Source organism: Rhinatrema bivittatum, chromosome 1 (genome assembly GCF_901001135.1).
Source record: "Rhinatrema bivittatum chromosome 1, aRhiBiv1.1, whole genome shotgun sequence".
NCBI classification, from domain to species: Eukaryota; Metazoa; Chordata; class Amphibia; order Gymnophiona; family Rhinatrematidae; genus Rhinatrema; species Rhinatrema bivittatum.
The window spans coordinates 503106830-503131622 of record NC_042615.1 but is presented as its reverse complement, the minus strand read 5'-3'; the positions used below and the strand labels follow the sequence as shown (position 1 = coordinate 503131622).

Sequence of the window (24793 nt, the reverse complement as noted above, 5' to 3'; positions counted from 1 at the left end):
AGTAACCATACCTGGGAACTTTTGATTTCCAGTCACCCTGAGATTACCATGGATTAACTGGGGGGGGGGGGGGCGGGAGGAGGCGGACAACTGCACAGTGGGACCAGATGCTTACAGATTTGCTCTCATAAACACTCTTGCATGTTCACATTTTCACTGCTCATTCTCTCACATTCTCACATGTCCATTTACACCTTTACTTCTGCCATTCTCCCACTGACACACACTCACTCACTCATGTCTCTCCCTCTTCCATACACACAAAGAAACATAGAAATAACAGCAGAAAAAGACCAATTGGCCCATCCAATCTGCCCAACAAACTCCCACACTTATTTTCCCATACTTATCTGTTTCACCAACCACCAAGTTCAGGCCCTTGTTGGCAACTGTTTGATTCAAATTTCCTGCCATCCCCTGCCATTGATGCAGAGAGTAATGTTGGAGTTGCATCAAAGGTGAGCATAAGGCTTAATGGTTAAGGGTAGTAACCGCTGCATCAAGCAAGTTACCCTGATGCTTGTTTACCCAGACTGCACAGATCAATGCCTTGTTGAATGTTGTCTGAATGTAAATCCTCGTTTCCACATTTATCCCTGCCGTTTAAGCAGCAAGCAATACTGTATATGCATTCAAAGTGCTGTATCAGGCTTAATTGGTTTAGGGTAGTAACCGCTATAATAAGCAAGCTACCCCCACGCTTATTTGTTTACCCAGATTGTGAAGTTCAGTCCTTGTTGGTTGTTGACTGAATGCGAATCCTCTTTTCCACATTTCCCCCTGCTGTTGAAGCAGAGAGCAACGCTGTATATGCATTCAAAGTGATGTATCAGGCTTAATTGGTGTTATGTTCGGAATTAGCAGACTGCTAGGGAGTTAGCAATCTGATGTAGATCTGATGCCTGATGGGCGGAGCAATCAGATAGAAGTTAGCAATCTGTTATTGATCTGACATTAAGCTGCTGCTAGAAGTAGCAATCTGATATTAATGGCCCATAAAGGAGGAGGAGACAGCAATCTTGTAGTGTCTCAGATATCGTTTTACTAAGGAGTAGCAATCTGTAATGAATCTGATATGGTTGTGGGTGGATCCCTGGGCCGGTGGCAGATGTCCACGCCCCTGGGAGGATATCCCGAGAGGGACCACCGGCTAGGCTTGAGTAAGGAGACAGACACACATTAGTTCTTTTATTAAACAGGTTTTTTAAACCACCAGAGGTGGCAGTAGTGAGCTGAAATGCCCGGCAGGGCTGTAGTCCCTCAGGTACTTGAACAGCGATCCAGGATGGCTGAGCTGCTGAGAAACTGTAGAAAGTGAGTAGGCAGAGAAGACAGAGTTCATGAACAGAACTAGATGACAAAACTCACATAAGGTCTCAAGGAACTCAGGAGCTGGAAAGGATTAGGCCCTCGAGGAGCGAGTACCTGGTTCCAGGGAAAGCTCTGAGAGAGCGATGGTAACTCACAATTGTTTGTAGCAGCGATAGCTTCCAAGCAGTAGAGAATCTTCAGCGTGTCCAGAAACATGGGCCCTCGAGGAGCAAGTACTGGTTCCTATCTGTAATCTGAAAGTAAAGAAACAGATCGAAGCCCCGGAGGAGCGGGTACCTCTGGTAAGTCCGAGGAGGCAGAGTAGCTTGGATAGCCGAAGCAATCCTCTTGCTAACTCAGTTCAATAGTGAAAATAGAGACCTTTAAATATTGGAAGCGGATGACGTCATCTCAGGGGGACGTCCCTGAGGTTCGCACCCTTGCTGGTACTTCAATCAGAGCACACGCGCGCGCGTCCTAGGTCTTCAGGCAACATGGCGGATCTGCAATGTCGAGCCGGTCTGGGGATGCCGGAGGGAGAAGGCATGGAGACGCCACGGCAGCCAGCTGTCCATCAGATCCGGAGGGAGTCACCACAGAGGTAAAGAGGGCAGAATGAGGACGTCGAGCAGCGACGGTCGCAACAATTGGTTTAGGGTAGTTACCACTAATAAGCAAGCTACCCCCACATTTATTTGTTTACCCAGATTGTGAAGTTCCCACTCACTTTCACACCCATGCTCATTTGCATTCAGCTCTCTCCTACTCACCTACACACTCTCAGATCTCTTCTTCCTACACAAATACACATGCTCACAGACATGCTCAGTCATTCTCTCTCTCCTCCTTTCAAAACGCACTAGCAACAGCAGACTCTAACTTGGGCTCCTGGAGCAGCAGCAGCCTCCTCCTTCTCCTCCTGTGCTGCAGAAGTGGACGCTGCCTGTTTCTTACTCCTCGTTTCATGCACGGGCAGGAAATCGCAATGTCGATTGGCCAAGGCAAACAGGATGGGGTGGGCAAGTGGCTGAATACAGGAAACAGGCTGTGCAGGAGCAGGTGGTGTCACGAGGAAGCGAAGTTAGGAGTTAAAAAGGTCCGGAGATGTTAGAAATCACCGTCGAGTTCCTCCTTTTTCAGCCACGCAAGACCAATGACGTTCCTTTCTTCTTTCCGGGTCCAAGCAGATTGGTTTTGCTGCAGCACCCGGGGATTTCCAGAGAGTTTTTAGAATTCCAGAGTCTCTGGGCCAAATCCGGAGAGTTCCCAGGTGTGCTGGTAACGTGTTCCATAAGACTAGGCCCTGTACACAGGAAAGGCATTCTCGAAATTCATCAAGTCTCAATTGCCTGAAAGAAAGTACACATAATAACCCCGGTGACTCTGATCTTAAACTTCTAGTGGGGGAGATCACGTGATGTGGAAAGCTGAGACAGCTGTGTCTGGGCTAGCTCTGGGTGCCACATTCCTAAATCCACAGTGATCCACACTGCTTATCAGCTTTAGAGATTCACTAAATGCTGGGACACATTCTCTTATGTCGATCGCCTCTTAAATGCCAAGATCTCTCGCTTCTATACCCCCAAAAACTGTAAGAAAAGAAAAGGAGAAATTGCGGGTCCCAGAATCCAAGATGGCAGTGATATCAGGAGTGGAGGTTGAAAAAACAATGCCCTTGCACCCTACTATGGCGTAAATAAAAGAAGCGGTGATCGCAGCTTTAGACAGCAAACTCATCAGCATCTCCTCGCAAATATCATCCCTGCAAGCCTCCATTTCAGAATTCACTCCTCGTATAGACCAAGTGGAAGGGAGAACGTCAGTTTTAGAGGATGACGTCCTGACCCTGACAAGGAAAGTCACCGAAATGGAGAAGCAGCTACAGGAGAACGCTGACAAGATTGATGATCTAGAAAATAGATCTCGTCAATCTAATTTGCAACTTGTTGGAGAACCAGAGAACCGGAGATGGTCTTTTACTGACATGGCTGCCGGAAGCACTCGATCTGCTCGACCTGCGAGGAACAGTAGAAATCGAGCAGGCTCAATGGTTGGGCCCACGAATCACGTCAGCACAAAGGCCAAGAACTGTAATTTTTAAAGTTCTCAACTATTTCCACAAGCGGAGAATTTTACAAGCAGCTAGGAAGAAATCTGAGCTACATTTCCAAGGTGCCTCAGTTTGTCTGGCCCCAGATTACTCTGCGAGGGTGTCTGCTCTGAGAAGGGTCTTCTCGAAAGTTTGTGGCGAGCTAGTGAACAAGCAAATCTGTTTCTCACTTTTATTCCCTGCAAAGCTCAGAATTCTCTATGAGGGGAAATGGTCAGTATGTGAATCTCCTGAGGCAGCCACAAAATGGCTAAACGAGCTTAAGCAATGACTATATTTTTATCTCCTTAGTCTTGCTGTAGCTATGATTTTTGTCGCTTGGTGAGGGGACTTGGCACCCAGTCACATTAGGGCATGATCTCCGATGTTGACTTCTGGAGTCATTGGTTATTTTAGTGGGGTTTTTGGGTTGGGGAAGGAATGGGGAAGTTAATGAAGTTTGATATGTTCACCCTGTTTTTCATGGTATCATATGCAATATTTCTTATGTTGATGCTCTTGCCTTAAGAACATAAGAACATGCCATACTGGGTCAGACCAAGGGTCCATCAAGCCCAGCATCCTGTTTCCAACAGTGGCCAATCCAGGTCATAAGAACCTGGCAAGTACCCAAAAACTAAGTCTATTCCATGTTACCGTTGCTGGTAATAGCGGTGGTTATTATCTAAGTCAACTTAATTAATAGCAGGTAATGGACTTCTCCTCCAAGAGCTTATCCAATCTTTTTTTAAACACAGCTATACTAACTGCACTAACCACATCCTCAGGAAACAAATTCCAGAGTTTAATTGTGCGTTGAGTGAAGAAGAACTTTCTCCAATTAGTTTTAAATGTGCCACATGCTAATTTCATGGAGTGCCCCCTAGTCTTTCTATTAACCGAAAGAATAAAAAACAGATTTGAATGTATATGTTTTTGTAAGGTTCTACTACCTACTATGATTTTTGTGGGGGGGTTGGGCTGGGAGCCTTCCCCATATGTCTATGATTATGTCCTTTCTTCATAATCATGTGTTGGCTGGATAATGGGGGGTAAATACAGATTTATTTCATGGAACATTGATGGCCTTGGATCCCCTATAAAAAGGAAAAAAAATCTTTCAGGCCTTGAATCGCTTCAAGATAAATTTAGCTTATTTACAGGAGGCTCATCTAAATGCTTTAGAAAGTGCAAAGCTCTGTAGAGACTGGGTCTCGGCCTGTTTCTTTTCCCCTGCTATGGGTAAAAAGGGTGGGCTGGCCATTGTAGTAAAAAAGAATACAGACTTTGTCATGATGTGAGGGATAAGAGACCCCGAAAGGCCGTTATATTATAATCACGGGCCAACTAGAGGGCAAACCTGTCACCCTCTGTAACTTGTACACTCCCAATACACCTGACCCCGCTTTCTTCACAAATATTATAAACTCACGCACATGCATGGAGACAGAATTTTAGCAGGTGATTTTAATAATACATATGACCCAGTAGTGGACAAATTGATGCTGCCCAAAGGCTTCAGCAAACGGTAGATTCAGGGGTCAAGCGCACCAGCAAACAGGGAGGAGGAATAGCCTAGTGGTTAGAGGAGTGGACTATGAACCAGGAGACCAGGGTTTGAGTCCAGCTGTTGTTCCTTGTGATCTTGGGCAAGTCACTTTACCCTCCATTGCCTCAGATACAAAAAACAGATTGTAAGCCCTCTGAGGATAGAGAAATACCTACAGTACCTGAATGTAAACCGGTGTGATATCTCAATTGAGATCAAATGTTGGTATATAAAAATAAATAAATAAACAGCTCCAACTTGTGGACGTTTGGCAAGCCCTCCATCAGGAAGTATACACACTTTTCCTGAGTGCATGCTACCATGTCTAGAATCAATTACATTCTTATCTCCCAAGAATTATTTACAAAAGCTGACTTGGCTGATATAGGGCCCATTGAGAAAGCAGACCATGCGCCTATTTGGACTGATTTATGGTTCTCTTCTAGTGAGAGACCTGCCAAACCTTGGCGCTTTCCTAGTCACTTAGTAGAGGACAAGTTTTTTCATCAATTTTTAGTGCAAAAATGGGAGACGTTTGCCCAGACCAACTCTCAGCACCAGAACAATTCAACCTTATTTTAGGAAACCTGCAAAGTGGTCTTGAGGGGAGAAATAATAGTGTAGGTCATATGTAGAAATAGACAACTTAATAAGACAATTTTAGATTTGGAGGCTAAGTTGCAGGTAGCCAAATCAAATTTAGCCAGAAATCCATCGCAGTGTCATAAGGAGGCCTATCGGGCTACTCTGAATGCGCTCAATGCTCACCTATATCTTGAGCTCAAAAAGCCCTACGCACTTTGGAACATTCCTTTTTTAGATTTGGCAACACATCTAGGAAGCTTTTGACCCGACTCATTTCCATTAAGAAAAGGAAATCTATAATACAAAGTTTAAAAACACAATCTGGTAAATTGCCAAACCAGGCCCAGAAATTTGTGAAATGTTTTGGCAATTCTATGAAACTCTATACACTGAAGACAGGCTAGGTAATTCTTCAGATGAATCAAAATTCTTTGCTGATCTTCATCTGCCCAAATTAACGGATACCCAGTTAGTAGCTTTAAATCATCTGATCTCCACAGTGGAAGTCTTAAACGTTATTAAAAATAGTAAATCTCATAAGACCCCTGGCCCAGATGGGTTCACAAATGACTTCTACAAAATTTTATGCCCCTAATTAGTGGCCCCTTTGACCAGTTTCTTTCAGGATGCATGTAAAATAAATGAGTTTCCCGCTTGCTCTAAAAAGGCTCTTATTACAGTTCTCCCAAAACCCGGTAAGGATCCACTGCTGGCCTCTTCATATAGGCCAATATCTCTGCTAAACTGCGATCTAAAATTATATGTGCGTATTCTTGCAGAAAGATTAAGTAATATTATCCCAGATATTATTTCTTGGCATCAAACTGGGTTCGTTAAGAACCGTAATGCGGGATCCCATGTTATTTGACTTATTACTGCGATCAAATCTTCTTGGAAGACTAGCACTCCCACTTTGGCCATTGCCTTTGTCTCCGAGAAGGCTTTTGATCGGATTTCCTGGGACTATATGTTCTCGGTACTTAGCAGATTTGGCTTCGAAGGCCCAATTTTGGATTATATAGCCATTCTATATCGTTCCCCAACTTCACACATAATTGCCAATGATTTTGTTTCAGAACCTATTCGACTTCAGAGGGGGGTCCACCAAAGTTGCCCCTTTTCCCCCATTCTTTACATCCTTACTATTGACCCCTTGCTTAGGAAAATTGACAATTCGCTGCAGATTCATGGGCACTGCTCACAGGGTAATAATCTTACTGTGGCGGCGTTTGCTGATGATGTACTAATCTTTTTAGCCAACTCATGCAAGACTTGGCAACTGTCTTTGAAGTCCAGCAGGATTTTGGAAAATTTGCAGGGTTAAAAATAAACATCAAAGTCTGAAGCCTTAGACATTCTAGGAACTTTGCGGGCCCAGTGGACTGGTATATTTCCACTTCAATGGATGACGCAAAAATTAAAATATTTGGGCATCTATATTTCTGCCAACCCTTCACAACTCTACGAGCAGATTCTTACCCCACTAAAACAAAAATTGCTTAAAAGGCTTCAAACTTGGCAAACTCTACCCCTCTTGCTTTCAGGAAAAATTTACCTCCTGAAAATAATGGAGATTTCTAATTGGCTCTATATATTCCATATGCTGCCTATTTGGGTTTCTAAATGAGACATTGCGGAAATCAGTCAAGGGATCAGAAAATTCTAATGGGGGGGGGGTGGAATCAAGGATAATACTAGAGTTTCTAATGCGTCCTAAAAATGCAGGAGGGCTTAACTGCCCCAATCTGGTTTTTTTTTATAATTTGGCCAGTCTGTTACGACACATTCGAGACTGGCTTTATGATACATCCTACCTACACTACTCCTTTAGCTTATTTTAAATGATGGGTCTCCCCGCTATCTTTAAGTGCTGCCTTACATATAGATCATAAGCTGTTACCCAGTAGATTGCAATCTAGTTATGTTCTACAACCTTTGTGGAGAGCTTGGAAAGCTCTATGTTGCTCTTTCCAAATTCCCCACATGGCTACTGCCCTTTTGACCATCAGAGGGAACCCATGTTTTTCCCCGGGTGTGGAGAATATGCTCTTTCTTAGATGGAGCATTCAAGGACTGAATAGGATATCTCAAGTGCTATCTGCACACGAAACAGATAGATGTATAGAAAGCTTTCAAAATTTGCAAGAGTCTTTTTCTATTCCTGCTAGAGATTTCTATGGCTACCTGCAGCTTCGGCATTACATCTCTCAGGTGTTAAAAATCAATCCTCACCTTTTACATTTTCAAGCACTGCAATTGTTTCTTGTGGGCAAAGATGGTAAAAGATTTAAATGCGCACACTATTATCAGGTTTTATTAACCATCATATTGAATTCTCAATTAATTATGTTAACAGAAAAATGGAACAGCTCACTCTCTCTATTGTCACCGTCAGAACTCCGAATCTGTTTTAATAGAATACATGTTATTTCAGAAAATGTGATCCTAAGGGACAAACAATTTAAATTTTTACATCAGGCTTTTTTCCCCTCCTCAAAGAGTGTTCTTGATGGGGATAATCCCGACTCCTAATTGTCTCAGGTGTTCTCATCCAACAGCAGACTTTATACATTGTTTTTGGTTTTGTCCAACTCTGCAAATTTTCTGGAAGGACTTGGCAGGTCTTGTGGCTAAACTATGGAATCGAACTGTCCCTCTGGACTCTACTATTTGGCTACCGGGTCTATATAAGAAAGTTCTTCCAGACATTACCATAGCACAAGCACTAGTATTTTTGGATAAGGTATCCATCTCAGCTAAGGCAGCCATCCTCTCTCAATGGACTGCACACCCACCAGCTTTGATGCCCACTTGGAAAAAAATTATTAATAGACTTTTGAGTATGGGATTTCTTACAGCTCAGAAAACTTCTCCAAAAAGTGTCAAAAAGATGATGTCCATCTGGGAGAGCTATATCGGCAGTCTACCGAACACTTATACTCAACAACTGCTGGGGCAGTAATCTAGTTTCATAGACTATTTACAGAGTATCTATGCCATATCCACCTATATCTACCTGATATTCCATGTCAACCAAGCATGCATTTATTATTTCTGTGTATACGTTGATAGCATCAAATATAAGATGGGTCATCAGGAAAGCGGCCTGACATATATTACCTTTCCTTCTTGTTACCATGATCACGATCAACATTAATGTAATTTAGAGTGGTTCAGGTTGGGGGGGGGTTGTTGTTGTTGGCATTTACTCAAATAAATGTATTACTGAATATCAATGTTTGCCCATCGTGCTTGTTCACCATTTATTGTTTGTCTGAATGCCTGCACTAGATGGCAATATTGTCTACATTCATTGTACACCTAAGTTGTATGCAATTCTTTATTGTTATAGCTGTACAACACTTTCAATAAAAATTATTGAATCAAAAAAAACAAAACACTTCTAGTGGGGCTGGTAAAGTTTAAGCACTGCATTAAAAGTGGGCGGTGCCAAACAATTAATACCCCTATAATCTAGAAGCAAGATTTTAGGCTTTATCTGCCACTTTATAGATAACCAGTGTAGTCTCCTCAGAACTGGGGTAATAAGCTGTCTAATTGAAATTCCAGAAATGATACAAGCAGCAGTATTCTGAACAAGCTGCATCGCTCATAGTGTAGTCTCAGGCAGGCCAATAGGTAAAGCCTTGCAATAATCAAATGACGATGTCACTAGAGTGTGTATGTTGGTTTTAAATCAGCTTCAGCTAAGAAAAGACGTAATCTACGTAACATATGCAACTTGAAAAAAGAATTCTTAGCTACTGTATCCCACATGAGGTCAAAGGGACAAAGTAGTGCCCATGATCGCATCTAAGTATCGTACTTGCCTAGTCTCTCTCACTCGCGCGCTCTCTCTCTTTCTCTGTCCCCTCAACATATTGCTGCTGCGCTGTTGATTTGGCCACTGCCGCTGTTCTCGGCCCACTGCTAATCTCAGCTGCAGCTCTTGTTCCCTGCCACTATTGCAGCTGTTCCCGGCCTACTGTTAATTCTGCTATTGCCACTACTAATCCCCTTCTTCCCACCACTACTCCTGCTCTGGATCCCTGCAGACTGCCCCGAACCTGCTGCCACGGCTCCTGTTTCCAGCCCGCAGAGGTGGGGGCTGCCATGGATGATATCACCGCTGTTGCTGATCTTCGGAGCCCTCGTGGATTGCAGCCTCATGATCAGTTTTTTTTTTAATTTCCTTTACTGTATTCTGTGGATTCTCTGTGTCAGTCTCATGGACCACGAGGGGTCCACGGACCACAGCTTAGAAACCACTGATCTGGACTGAGCAATTCTTCCTCTTAAAAAGATTTGCTTCTTTTGCGTTTTTTTTATACCTTTGAAATATTTGAACGTCTCCAGTGGTAATTTTCGTAAAAATAAAAAAGCACCAGGTCAGAACTAGCAGCAGCCTCCAACTTCCACTCCAGCTACAATGGGGAAAAAGAAACCAGTTAAAACGGTTCTAAGACAGCAATCTGGAAGGAAATCACCACTGAATGTCTCTATCATATTGCCTCACCGCCACCACCGTCTGTCCTTTCCTCTACGGTATAGTTCTTTAGCTCCTTATGTCTCATCTCACAGAGCTTTTGATGCAGACACAGCATCGTTTTGGCAGCCTCTATGCACCACCCCTAATCCTGTCACCACCACCACCACCACACAGGTGCTGCCTTCTGCCTGGGGACAGGAAAGGATGGGCTGGAGCAGACACAGATCAGTAATTCTCTGTGCTCCTGGGACTCGGGACTCAGCTGCTTGTTCATGTTCTCCTTTTTCATGTAAAATAAATCTGTAATTACAAATGCAGAATTTGTATTCATACTAATGCACAATATTAACTTTCAAAAGTTAGTTGGCAGGGGGAGGGGGGTTGCAAAGCTGAAGGTTTGCCTAGGCTTCCTAATTCCCTTGCACCAGTCCTGTTGCATCGGCCCCTCTGTCTATATCCTTTCAACAAGGTAGAGGCAATCCAGAGACATAGAAGCACAGAATGTATGATGCAAGATAAGGACCGTAAGGGCATTCTTAAGCTTCTACAACTGGCAGCTGGGAGATATCCTTAGCCTTATGGACAGGATTAACTGGGCAGATTGTATAGGCCACTTGATCTTTTTCTGCTGACATCTATCTACTATGTTACTAGATCTAGGCTGCCCAGTTTTACTCCAGGTGCAATGCCACAGACCACATTTTGATCTCTAGCTTTCCTTTCCCTTCCTTACAACTAGGGATCCTTTGTGCTCATCCCAAGACACTGAATTCCCTTATTTTGTTGTCTCCTCCATCTCCACTGGCAGGCTCATGTTTCCACCACCCTAGCAGAGAAAGGCTCTAGAACAGATGTTTGGAAGGTGTCAGATGTGCCACCTTTCTGGCTGCATCCCACCACTATAATCTGGAAATGGGTGGATCCAGAACCAGGGCTGGGAATAGAACCCAGTTTTCCTGACCCCCCTGCAGTCCTCCCAGCAGCCTGAGAAGCAGAAGCCGAGGCTGGGAGTGGACCCAAGGTCTCCTGACCTCCTCTGCAGCCTTCCAACCCAGAAGCTGAAGCCGAGGCCGGGGAAGAGAACCCCCCCCCCCCCTCCTCCCACCAAAAAACCCTCTTGTAGCAGCGGCAGTGGTTCTCACGCCTCATTATTGTACAGACCTTTACATACCCTACAGCCAATTTTTAACCTTTCTGACCTGCAGGGAGAGAACACTGATTACAGTCTGACACCCCTCCTCCCTCTTCTAAATGAATTCAAACAGGCTTAATTGCAACAGGATCCTCCCTTCTCTTCCAGCTTCTGCCTGCCCCGGGCTGGAAAAAAAAAATCCCAGCAGAGGGCAATCTCATTCCCTCTCCTGAAAGGAAATTAACAGCCTTGCTTTGTCCAGTCTCCTCAATGGTGAGGGGGGAGTGTCTTTTAGCTGAGACCTTTCCCATCCATGCAGCCCTGCAGGGGGTAGAGGGGCAGGGGGGGGAGAAGGACAGAGATGGCCCTAAGCTCTGGCAGCAGAGGCACAAAGAGGCTTGCAAAGAATATTTCCTCTATTAAGAGAAGGAAGGCAGCTTGTAACAGTGGGAGGTTTGCGGCCGCAGTGTTTCCAAAGGCCTCACAAGAGAGGAGTTCTTACCTAACAGAAGGGTCTTACAAGGGAGCAAAAAGAATTAAACTAAGGGGGGAAAATGGGAATAGTGTTATCTTTCAAGTATACCTCCCCCCCTCATCTGGAAAGGGAACTCGCTTACATATATTGTACTTGCCATGCTCGCGTTAACCGGGAACCGTGTGCCGAATCTGTCTTTTCCCCCCCGTATTCGACCCTGCACCCGCTGTCAGTGCCAAGTTACTGCAGAGCTGCAACAGAAGGCAAAGCTCGGTCCTGTGCTCTTTCCGTGGCTGATCTCAGCAGACGTCGGGGGCATTCCACTGCCGATGACCTCCGCCGAACCACTTGAAGACCAGGAAAATAAAAGCAAAAAAAAAAAACAACACATCCTCAGGTTTGCAATCTATTGTCACTCTGCAGGAACTGTAAGCAGAACTGTAAGCCTAAAAAAAAAAAAGAAGAGGATGTTAACCAGCTAACATGAACAGATGTTACCGAAACGCCACTTTTACATAGTGGCTTTTGCCTTATCAGCCACAGAGCAAAAGAGAGAGAGAGAGAAACAAACCAGGAGGCTTTGCCAGACCCAGAAACGAGAGGGTGACAGATACATACAGGATGAGAGAGAGTGTACAGAGAGGCACTATAGAAACAGAGATCTGATGGCCGATGGCCTCCGTGAGGCCCATTCTCATATTTAAGGATCCTCTGTGCTTATCCCATGTTTTCTTGATTTCTTTATCACCACCACCTCCCCCGGGAAGCTGTTCCACATATCCGCCACCCTTTTCCACGTGGACATATATATATAGATATAGATAGGGATAGTGGTGACAGGCAGGGCCCTCAGTTTACCATGGCTCTGCGGCCACGACAGAAAGCACAGAGAGGTGATGGAGACATTCAGATACGTGAAGGTATAAATAAGGCACCAGAAGCAAAGCTTTTTCAGAGGAAGGTGTGCCCTATAAAGAGGGATGTCAAGCCTTTTCATGTGAGGGACCGCACTGCAAATATTTTCTGGCGAGCAATTTCTGGAAACATAAGGCAGTAGAAATGTATTTATTAATGAAATCAGCAAAGGAAGGGCCTGATTCACCAAGGCTTTTCTCCCATTACTGTGTGTACGGAGAGAGAGAGAAAGAGAGGGAGAAAAAGAAAGCTTAGCAAATCGGGTTGAAAATTAATTAAAACAGCCGTTCCCAACACAGCAGTTGTGTGGGTGAGATATGTCCAGGGCAGAGACTTTGCTCTGGGTCCCAGCACATTTTACATTGATGAGTTATTAATACGCTCTGTCAGCCAGAAGTTCCCAACCTTGTACTTGATTTTCTGACTCAGCGTCTCTCTCTCTCTCTCTTTCTTGTCCTGATTTTGTCTCTGTTCATTTGTAGGCATTCATAGATGAAGTAAAAAAAAGAGCACCTACTGGGGAGATCATGTCCAGGTGCCTGGCCGTGACCTTGCATCAGCAGACAAACTGGAGAGCGGATCGAGGTGATATTCAAGGGGGAGTGGGAGAGAGTGCGTCAAACCTGATAGGGGTTGTTTTGTGTGTGTGGGGGGGGGGGGGCCAGGGAATAGGGGAGTAATTTGCATCTGTTTCTTTTTTCACGTTACGGTCGGCATCAGCGCACCTGCCTGCCCCTAAAGACTTTCACGGCTAAAATCCCCTGCTGCGTGCGGTGACAGAAGTAACGGGCGCTGAACCAGTGCGGTGCGGGCTAAAATCTGTTACTGCGCGGGAAAGCGACTTGGCCCACACTAACAGGTCGATACACTACATTTGGACGCGAGTTTTCGACGCGCTATTACCCCTTACCGAATAAGCAAATGCATGTTGATGGCCCTATTAGTCATTCTCGCGCGATACAGTAAGTAAAATGTGCAGCCAAGCCGCACATTTTACTTTAAGAAATTAGCGCCTACCCAAAGGTAGGTGTTAATTTCTGCTGGCGCTGGCGCTGGCGATATTAAGTCGGAGGTCCCAAAAGTTAAAAAAAAAGTAAAAAATAATTTAAAAAAAAATAAATTTTAAATGGGCCCATGGCTCACAGGTTGAAAACCGGACGCTCAATTTTGCCTGCGTCCGGTTTCTGAACCCGTGGCTGTCAGCGAGCTCGAGAACCGACGCCGGCAAAATTGAGCGTCTGCTGTCAAACCCGCTGACAGGCGCCGCTCCTGTCCAAAAAGAGGTGCTAGGCACGCACTAGTGTCCCTAGTGCCTCTTTTTACCGCCGGCCCTAATTTAAATATTTTAGTTTACTGATTCGCGCGCACAGGACACTGGCCTGGGCGCTCGCCCGCGAACTTTACTGTATCGGCCTGTAACTGCGAGAGATGGTCTCTTTGATGGATGTAAAATTACCCCCCACATAGGAAAAGCCAGCAGGAGAACATCCTGTAGCCTTGTTATGATTTCCCTCTCTCTCGCTCTCTGCCGTCATCCCTTTTTTCTTGTCTCTTTCCTTCAGTAGATACCTCAGTACACTCTCCTCCTGCCACTCTTCATTACCTTCTCCCTGTCCTCCCTTTCTGAATCCTTTCTCCCTCTATCCTGGATCCTTTCTCTCTCTCTCTCTGTGCCCCCATCCCATGGTTGATCACTCCTCTTTCTTTCCCCTCTCCAATCCCTGCTCTCCTCTCCCCTCCCGCTTAGCTCCAGGACGGCCTGTCCTAGCTTGTCCTACCCTTCCAGTCCTTCCCCATGTGCAGGTCAGCAGCAGGAGCCGTGCCTAACGCCACCTCATCTTCCTCCTGTGGGGCGAGCTGCACCAGTCCCCAGGGAATTTCATGCCTCGTACTGCAGAGCTGACCTGCTGTGCCAACCGCCTGCTTTCACTGTACTTTAGATTGGGGAAATGTTCCAGCATGGCAGCGCTTCTCAACCTTTTTTTATTGCATGGCACACTTTCAACTTTGCTCTCTCCTCCTGGCACGCCAAACTCAATTTTTGCACGGCTCTCACTCCCTCCCCCACCCACCCCCTTTCCACTGGCAGGAGGAGCCTGGCACTTTTTTTTTTTTTTTTACCTGTGCGGTCCTCATTCTGTCAGCTTCAGCCTGACATCTGAATGTGCAGAACCAGCCCATCCTGTGAGATTACAGGGCCGCACGCGTTCAGTCAGCAGCCGGGAGCTGGCACAGGGGGCGCACACAGACAAGAAGCACTGTGGGAAGGAGGGAGATAGGGTAGGATGATCAGAGTTCTGGTGGGACACTTGTTCCCTGTGGTGCTAGCAGCAAATGAGCAGTTCATTCTTGTGGGCGAGGGGAAGTCTGGTGGCCTGTCCCCATGGAAAATTGTAATAATCCACTCTCAAAATATTCCTAAATGCACATTCTTTAAGTTTTGTTATCACAAAATATTTTTGGGCCCAATACAAAAGCCTCCGTGCTGGGGGGTATGCCCTGTATACAAGAACATGAGAAATTGCCATGCTGGGTCAGACCAAGGGTCCATCAAGCCCAGCATCCTGTTTCCAACAGAGACCAAAACCAGGCCATAAGAGCCTGGCAATTACCCAAACACTAAGAAGAACCCATGCTACTGATGCAATTAATAGCCAACGGAATCCAACTATTCCCAGCATTCCTTCCACACAGAATTCCACCTTTGCTCTCCAGAACGAGGCTCGGGGACCAGAGAGCGGCAGCAGTGGGAGTGCAGGCCTGCTTGAAAACCTGATGGCGAGGTTTGCCACCTAGTTCCCTGCTTCTTATGATGGTCGGTACTGGCTCTGGTGGTTTTCTCCCTTGTCTCAGAGGAGTCAGAAGAGGCCCGGATACATTTGCCGCTCTCCCCGGAGCCAGCGTGCTCGTCACTTACTGAAGACGTTTTCTGCCAGAGACCTTCCTGCGAATGTGGATTTCTCCCTCAAGAAGCAAGAGGACCCCTGCAGGAAGCGCATCGAGACCCAGAGCAGAAGGGAAACTAAGCGCCTGCTTTAAAATAAAATGAAAAAAACAAACAAACAAACAAACAAATACTGTTGAAGAAAAGCATGTGTTTCTAGCTGTAACATTTTACACTTGGATCTTACACCATGGCTTCTCGGCCTTTTGGCTAACATTTTAATAGTTAATACCGACTTCTATAATCATTGACTCATTCAGTGGCTATCGCATATGAGACAGCTATTACAGTCAAGCCTGTGATCTATTACTATTTATACAAGGGCTCGCGCCCCGCTCCCCTTTTTAATCAAGAGGGTTTCCGGGGGCACGTTGGCCGGGGCCTCTCACGACGTCATCGGCCCGCGACGCGCGATCAAAGCGCGTCGCAGCCCCAATAAAAGGGTGGGAGGCCGCCGCCATCGCTCTCTTTTGCAGCGGCGGCAAGCAAAACCCACCCACCCACCCATTGAGCAGTTGAGATTTATTGGGTAAGAACATCAAGAACGGCATTTGCGATCTAGAGGGCGGGAGTAATTAAGGGGTTACAAGAAGAATGAATAGTTACCTATCTGTTATTGTTCATTTTATTTCGTTACACGGATAATTTGTTCGTTACTTGTTTTGTTTGTTAATCATTGCAGTATTCAGCTGTTGGTGCACACGTCGCAGCTTTTAGGCGGGGGCACGGGTCGGGGCCGGGGTTGGTAGGACCCGATGGGGGACCCCTTGCTAGGAGGAGCACGGCGGGGGGGGGGGGGGGGCGGAGGAAGGGGTCGCCTTGCTAGGAGACACGGTGGGTGGCACCCTGGACTGTCGATTATACGCAGATAAGACGGGCGACTCGTGCATCTCAATGTTATTGCTAATTAGATAATAAAGCTGCGGCCTTTACCACCATAAGAAGACCTTGTCTCATACGTTTTGAATAACTTGTAAGCAAGATCCAGAAGGTGTAGGTGAGCGGAGGTGCGCGTAGTGCATCTGCGGTCACGACGTTAAAAGTTTTATACGGTTTGTAATCATACCAGCCAGGCAGGGGGGCTTTGTTTTCAATATTTAAAAATAATATTTTAGTGCAAGATTCATAGAATGCTGGCCATTTATTTTTTTTTTTGCAGGGGTGGGGGGTGCTGATCTCAAAGGTATACAAACTGGTTTTGTGGTGAATGTATTTCTGCACATTTACATTTAAGGAAGAATGGCCGGTGCCAGCTCAGCTGGAAATGAGAAAGGAGCAGAGGGGGGGCTATAAGAGCGTTGGGAGTGTCTGGGCATTGGTCCATGGTGGCCGGAAAAGATGAGCCTGCAGCCTTGGCCTGTGTGACCCAAACAAAGGCAGGAGCAGTTGGGGGGTCCAGTGGAGCCTGGGCATAGGATCTTGCTAAAGAGGGGCGCCTGGCATACAGAGAGAAAGCTGGGGTGCTCTTACAGGGGTGAGGGGAGAGAACTGGGGAGGGGTTCAAACCTTGGGTGGGGGGGGGGCTTCCTGAGGCGTGGGGAGAGAGAAATAAGGGGGAGGGGGGGTTGAATCTGGTGGGTCCGAGAGAGGCATCTAGCGGTGTTAAAGGGATGGGAGAGGGGGTCAAACCTTGAGGGGAAGGGGAGGTAGAAAGTGAACTGGGGGGATTGACCCAAGGAGGACGAGAGATCAAGCACGGGGAAGGCGTTCAGGCCATAATGGGGAGACAGCTGGAGAGGGTCATTGAGCCTGGGGAATGGGAGATCGATCTGGAGGGGCCAGGCCTTATGATGGGGCAAATTCTGCACAAAAAAACAATTAAAAATCCTGCATCTTTGAGAGTTATAACTTTTATCTGTATTACATTATAAATTAATTATTGCTCAATGACAGTGATTACCGGCAAAGTCTGCAGAATTTTAAAACATTTTTTGCACAGAATTCCCTCAGGAGTACAACATGTAAATTCTATATGGGAGACATGTCCAGGTCAGAGACTTTCATCTGTGTCCCAGGATATTTTATACTGATGAGTTATTAATATTCTCTATCAGGCAATAAAAGTTTCCAACCTTTGATGTCTCTGGCTTGCTTTCCGGGCTGATTGTGTTTCAATCTTTTCTCATTCTCAGGTCTTCTCGCTGTTCCTTTTTTTGTTTTCTCCTCTTTCTATCTGGTATCTTCTTTCCTTTAGGAGTTATTTTAATACTTTCTCTTCTCTTGATGCTCTCCTTTCCTTATTCCTCCTCCTCTTTCTCCCCTTATAAGAAATTACAAGAAATTGCCGTACCTGGTCAGACAGCATCCTATTTCCAACAGTGGCCAATCCAGGTTACAAATATCTGGCAAGTACCCAAACATTTAACAGATCACATGCAATTAATGCCACTAATAGCAGTGGCTATTCTCTAAATCATCTTGATTAATATTAGTTTATAGACTTCTCCAAACTTTTTTTAAACCCAGATAAACTAACTGCCTTAACCACATCCTCTGGCAACAAATTCCAGAGCTTAATTGTGCTTTGAGTGAGAAAGAATGTACTTCAATTTGTTTTAAATGTGCTACTTGCTAACTTCATGGACTGCCTCTGGTCCCTGTATTATCTGAAAGAGTAAATAACTGATTCAGATTTACCCATTCTAGTCCTTTCATTATTTTGTAGACCTCTATCATGTCCCCCCCTCAGCCGTTTCTTTAAGCTGAGCATCCTTAACTTCTTTAGCCTTTCCTCATTGGGGAGCCATTCCATCCCCTTTGTCATTTCAGTCACCCTTCTCTCTATCTTTTCCAGTTCAGTATATCTTTTTTGGGATGTGGTGACTGGAATTGCACACAGTATTCAAGGATGGCCTCACCATGGAGCGATATACAGCTTTCATTACATTTTCTGTTTTATTCACCATTCCCTTCCTAATAATTCCTAATATTCTGTTTGCTTTTTTTGACTGCCGCAGCACACTGAGCCGACAATTTCAATGTATTATCTACTATGATGCCAAGATCTCTTTCCTGGGTGGTAACTCCTAAGATAGAACCTAACATCGTGTAGCTACAGCCAGGGTTATTTTCCCTATATGCATCACCTTGCACTTGTCCACATTAAATTTCATCTGCCATTTGGAAGCCCAATCTTCCAGTTTCACAAAGTCCTCCTGTAATGTATCACAATACACTTGTGATTTAACCACTCTGAATAATTTTGTGTTACCTGCAAAATTTGATCACCTCACTAGTCATGCCCCTTTCCAGATCATTTATAAATATATTAAAAAGCACCGGTCCAAGTACAGATCCCTGAGGCACTCCACTGTTTGCCCTTTTCCACTGAGACAATTGACCATTTAATCCTACTCTCTGTTTCCTGTCTTTTAACCAGTTTGTAATCCACGAAAGGACATCGCCTCCTATCCCATGACTTTTTAGTTTTCTTAGAAGCCTCTCATGAGGGACTTTGTCAAATGCCTTCTGAAAATCCAAATACATCACATCTACCGGTTCTCCTTTATCCACATGTTTATTAATCCCTTCAAAAAAATGAAGCAGATTTGAGAGGCAAGACTTCCCTTGGGTAAATCCATGCTAACTGTGTCCCATTACATCATGTCTTTCTATATGCTCTGCATTTTTGATCTTTAGAATAGTTTCCACTATTTTTCCCAGCAGTGAAGTCAGGCTCTCCAGCCTTTAGTTTCCTGGTCCACCCCTGGAGCCCTTTTTAAATATCAGGGTTACATTGTCCACCTTCCAGTGTTCAGGTACAATTTCCATTCTCCTCCATTCTCTCCCAGACCTTCCCTACCCCCAAATGCAGGTGCCTCACTCTCTCTCATCCCCTTTCTCTCTCTATTCCTCCCTAGTACCTGGTCCTCTTTCTCTCTCTCTTTCTGCATCCTAAGTCCTTCCCCTTGTTCTTTCTCCAGGGTCCTTTCTCCCTTCTTCCTCTCTCTGAGTCCCTGGTGTTCTCCCTTCTCCTGCCTTTTCCTAGTTTTCTTTCTTCTTCTCCTTTATACCTGGTCCTCTTTCTCTCATTCTCCTTTTCCCCACCTTCCCCCCTCCCCTGGTATGGTTCAGCTTTCTTTCCAATCTTTTCCCTGCCTCCCTGATCCCCAGCAGAAGCAGCAGTGCATAACACTGTGTCAGCATCCTAAGCCCCACCACCACCACACACCCCCCCCCACACACAAGTATTCACACATTCCTAACCTCCCTCAAAATTCACCACCTTTTGTGCTGCCCCTCCCCAAATATTCACCCCTTCTCTCCTCACCTCCTTTTAACATTCATCTCTCCCCCATCTTTCATTCTCACAACTCATTCTCATCTGGCGGAATCTACATGACTCCCTACTCTGTTGAAATCTGAGTCCCATGTCCCTGCCCCACAGACATCTAAGACCTGGGGGAAGTGATGCTCCTTGCTGGTGGGAGAGGGTGGAGCAGGGAGCAGAGGATCTTCCCTGCCATTCACTGCTGCTGTGTGGTCTCCCTGTTCCTTCCCCTCCCCCTCTGGTCTTCCTCACTGCTGTCTGGTTACTTAGGGCACAGGAAGGAGGGGGGGCTGAAGAAGCAAGCAAGCAAGAGATTTGGGGCACTGTCTAGTAGAATCCAGCATGAGCCCAGGAATCCACTGTGCCACAGGAAGAACTTCAGTTCAGTATGCACTAAAGAAGACCCTAGAGAAGGACCATCGCTGGTTGACAAGACCGTAGATGGGGGTGAAGTAGACTAAACTCCATTTACAGAAGAGAATGTATGGGAGGAGCTAGGCAAACTGAAAGTGGACAAGGCCATGGGGCCGGATAGGATAAACCCCAGGATACTGAGGGAGCTCAGAGATGTGCTGGCGGGTCTGCTAAAGGACTTGTTCAATAGATCCCTGGAAAGGGGAGTGGTGCCCTGGGATTGGAGAAGAGCGTTAGTGGTCCCGCATCACAAGAGTGGGAGCAGAGAGGAGGCTGGAAACTACAGGCCAGTTGGCCGCATCTCAGTGGTGGGAAAATTAATGGAGACTCTACTGAAGGAAAGGATAGTGAACTATCTACAATACAGTAGGTTGCTGGACCTGAGACAGCATGGATTCACCAGGGGAAGGTCCTGTCAGACAATCTGCTTGATTTTTTGATTGGGTGACTAGAGAATTGGATCGAGAGAGAGCACTCAATGTAATCTACTTGGATTTCAGCAAAGCTTTTGATACGGTTCTGCATAGGAGGCTTGTGAATAAAATGAGAAGCCTGGGAGTGAGCGCCAAGATGGTGGTGTGCAATACAAACTGGTTGGCTGACAGGAGACAGCGTATAATGGTAAATGGAATTTACTCTGAAGAGAGAACGGTGTTAAGTGGAGTTCCACAGGGATCAGTGTTGGGACCAGTTCTGTTCAATATCTTTGTGAGCAACACTGTGGAAGGGATAGAAGGTAAAGTTTGTCTATTTGTGGATGATACTAAGATCTGCAATAGAGTGGACACGCCTGAAGGAGTAGAGAGAATGAAAAGGGATTTAAGAAAGATTGAAGAGTGGTCGAAGTTTTGGCAGCTGGGATTCAATGCCAAGAAGTGCAGAGTTATGCATCTGGGATGCAGTAATCCAAAAGAACTGTACTTGATGGGGGGTGAAAGACTGATGTGCACAGACCAAGAGAGGGATCTTGAGGTAATAGTGTCTGGAGATCTGAAGGTGGCAAAGCAATGTGACAAGGTGATAGCTAAAGCCAGAAGAATGCTGGGCTGCATAGAGAGGAATAACCAGTAAGAAAAAGGAGATGATAATGCCCTTGTACAGGTCTTTGGTGAGGCCTCACTTGGAGTACTATGTTCAGTTCTGGAGCCCATATCTCAGAAAGGACAAAGAGAGAATGGAGATGGTCCAGAGAAGGGCGACCAAAATGGTGTGGGGTCTGTATGAAAACTATGAGGAGAGGCTGAAGGATCTGAATATCTATACCCAGGAAGAAAGGAGGTGTAGGGGAGATATGATATAGACCTTCAAATATTTGAAATGTTATGGAACATGGACCCTTGAGCCGGCTAGAGTATGTAAGGAATCTGCTGAAGGGAGCCCTGCAGCAGAACTCGTAATCGGGAGGCGGTGAGAGGTTCAAGTCGAGGCAGGCGGAGGGTGAACGGAGACAGTTCAGAGGTCGTGGCAGGCAGCAGAAGAGCGGAACAATGAGACAAGCTGGAGGTCGGGGCAGGCAGCAGAGAAGCGGAGTCAGGAACAGACCAAAAGTCAGGACAGGCAGCGAATAGAGAATACCAGAGTCAAGCCGAGGTCAGGAGCCAGGAAATCAAGCAGCGCAGGAGAGAAGTAGAAGGCGGGTACTGGAGTGGAGCAGGAACTGGAACACGGAGGCAGGATGGAGCAGGACTGGATCACGGAGGTAGGACAGAGCAGGTCTGGATGACGGAGCAGGACTGGATCACGGAAGCAGGATGGAGCAGGAACTGGATCAAGGAGCACAGGAATCGGGATGCAGAGACAGCAACCAGCAACTCTAGTAGAGTACGACCTGTTGCTAAGGCAAGGAAGAAAGGCACGGGTTGGGTTTAAATACCCAGTGGCATCTGACGTCATTTTAGGGGCCGGGCCGAGGTTTCCCGCCACGGCCCCTTTAAATCTCAGCCCCTTGCGCGCGCGCACGCCTAAGGGGCAGGGTTTATTGGAGGAGCTCGGCCGCATCTCCCTCGTGGAGAAGCCGCCACAGAGAGGCCCAGCTGCGGCCCGAAAGAGAGCGAGGAACACCGCGACTATTGAGCAGTCGGCAGCAGGCCAGGTGAGGACCCTGTCGTGGGTTCCCATGGCCAGGGTTCGTAACACGAAAGGTTTTAATAATGCACATTCAACAAGCCTTTTCTGTTGGAAAGAAATCAGATGAACTAGGGGTCAAGAAATGAAACTTCAGGGGGGAGGGAGATGACTCAAAACCAACAACAGGAAATATTTCTTCACGGAGAGGGTGGTGAATGCCTGGAATGCCCTTCTGGAAGAGGTGGTGAAGACGTAAACAGTGAAAGAATTCAAAGGGGCATGGGATAAACACTGTGGCTCCCTAAAGGCTAGAAGATGGAAATGAAGAAAAGAGAGTATGGGGGTAACTTGCTGGTGCGGCAGTTACTACCCTAATGGGTAGATTTTAAATGCCCAGTGCACTTAAATTCCGGCCTTTATGCATGTGGCCGGGCCTTACATGCACCGGGCGAATTTTCCAAGAGGCCCGGCCGCGCGCGTAAAGCGCAGTTGCTTATCTGTAATAGGTGTTCTCCTAGGACAGCAGGTTGTTAGTCCTCACATGTGGGTGACATCATTCGATGGAGCCCGGCATGGAAAACTTTGACTGGCAGACTGAGCATGGCCAGCCTGCTGCTATCCGCGCGTCCATGCGAGGTCCCCCTTCAGTCTCATAATATTGTTGTGCTGGAGAAAATCCGGATGTGGATCCTTGGGCCGACCGACCCGAGGGAACAGTCGGTAGGCAGAACTCCCACTGGGCAAATGGATCTTCACCTGGAAACCCGAGACTCCTCCAGAGGAGCTGTGGGAGCCCGGGTTGCTAGGACTTAGGAGACTTCGCCCTGGAAGCCAGAGGTCCCCCCAGGAGGAGCCCGTAGGGACCCGGACCGCTGGGACTTAGGTGAGAACGAAGAAACCCAGGAGTGGAATCCGGACTGGAGTCTGGGCAGGCAGCGAGCAAACAGAAGTCGGGGTCACGAACCGAGGTCAGGGCAGGCTGAAGAGAAACCGGAGACACAGACACGGACCGGAGTCAAGGCAGGCTGAAGACAAGCAGGGTCAGAACTACGAACCGGAGTCAAGGCAGGTAGCAGGCAGGTGGAGTCAGGCAATCCGTGGTCAAGGCAGGTAGCAGGCAAGCGGAGTCAGGCAATCCGTGGTCAAGGCAGGTAACAGGCAAGCGGAGTCAGGCAATCCGTGGTCAAGGCAGGTAACAGGCAAGCGGAGTCAGGCAAAGCGGAGTCAGGCAGGTAACAGGCAATCCAGGAACGCAACTAGAACTACCGGAAGTAGTGAACCTCGTTGCAAGGCAAAGAAGGGAAGGGACTGCAGGGCTTAAATAGCCCTGCAGCGTCTGACGTCAGAGAAGGGAGGAGCCGGGTCTTCCCGCGCTGGTCCCTTTAAAAGCGGAGGTCAGTCGCGCGCGCGCGCCTGGGGGCGGGGCTGGCCGCGAGGGCACGCCAGCGGCAGCGTGGGAGCCGGCGCATGGCGCCCGAAGGCCCTGCAGGCCCGCGGAGGATCGGAACGGCTGAGGGAAGCAGCGGCCGGGGTCCTGATCCCGCGGAACGCGGCAGCTCCCCGGGACCCGGGAAGAAGGTAAGGCCTCGGGCGCCACCGTGGCGACCGAGACCGCAACAGTACCCCCCTTCTTACGCCCCCTCTGCCGAGGGCCAGGTTTCCCGGGATGGTCCAGATGAAATTGAATGAGCAATGATTTGTCCAAGATGTTCCGAGCTGGTTCCCAAGAGTCCTCCTCGGAGCTACACCCCTCCCATGCCAGCAGGTATTCCCAGCGACGGGCATGGAAGCGAACGTCCAAGACTTCTCGTACCTGATATGTAGTCTCTGTAGACGTAGGAGATGATAGTGCATCCGTGGAGGGATGATGGTACTGGGACAGTACCACCGGTTTCAGCAAAGATACGTGGAACACGTTATGGATGCGAAGTGAAGACGGAAGGCGAAGTCTGTAGGAAACGGTACCAATACGCTCCGCAATCTGAAAAGGCCCGCAGTATCGAGGGGCCAACTTACGAGAGCGGTTAGGTAGTTGGAGGTTCCGAGTGCTTAACCACACCTTGGTACCTGGCAGAAAAACTGGCGCTGGTCGTCGATGACGGTTGGTATACTGCTGGGACCTTTTTGCTGCGGTGGTCAGTTTGAGTTGAATCCTCTTCCAGAGAAGATGCACTTGACGTGCTGTGGTTAAGGCAGCAGGCGATGGAATGGAAATAGGAAGCGGCAAAGGAGGCCTTGGGTGACGTCCGTACACAATCTGGAAAGGGGTTTGTCCTGTGGCAGCATGGGTATGGTTGTTGTAGGCGAACTCTGCCCAAGGCAGGAGAGTAGTCCAGTTATTCCCTTTTTCGGAGATAAAACTGCGGAGGAAAGCTTTAAGAGTGCGGTTCGTGCGCTCCGTCTGACCATTAGTCTGGGGGTGAAAGGCCGTGGATAAATTTAATTGGACCCCAAATTTCCTGCAAAGGGCACGCCAAAAACGAGCCGTAAACTGTGGCCCTCGATCCGATACGATACTCTGTGGTAGACCGTGAGCCCGGAAGACGTGTGTAG

At 47.0% G+C, this 24793-nt stretch overlaps 1 long non-coding RNA gene across 1 annotated transcript in view; it reads left to right on the top strand.

Moving 5' to 3' along the window:
* Positions 1-13008: 13008 nt before the first annotated feature.
* The window catches only part of LOC115095948, a 28262-nt gene continuing 16477 nt past the window's right edge, over positions 13009-24793 (top strand). Inside the window, exon 1 of the long non-coding RNA XR_003857917.1 lies at positions 13009-13130. This is a non-coding gene — a long non-coding RNA (uncharacterized LOC115095948). The remainder of the gene's footprint in view (positions 13131-24793) is intronic.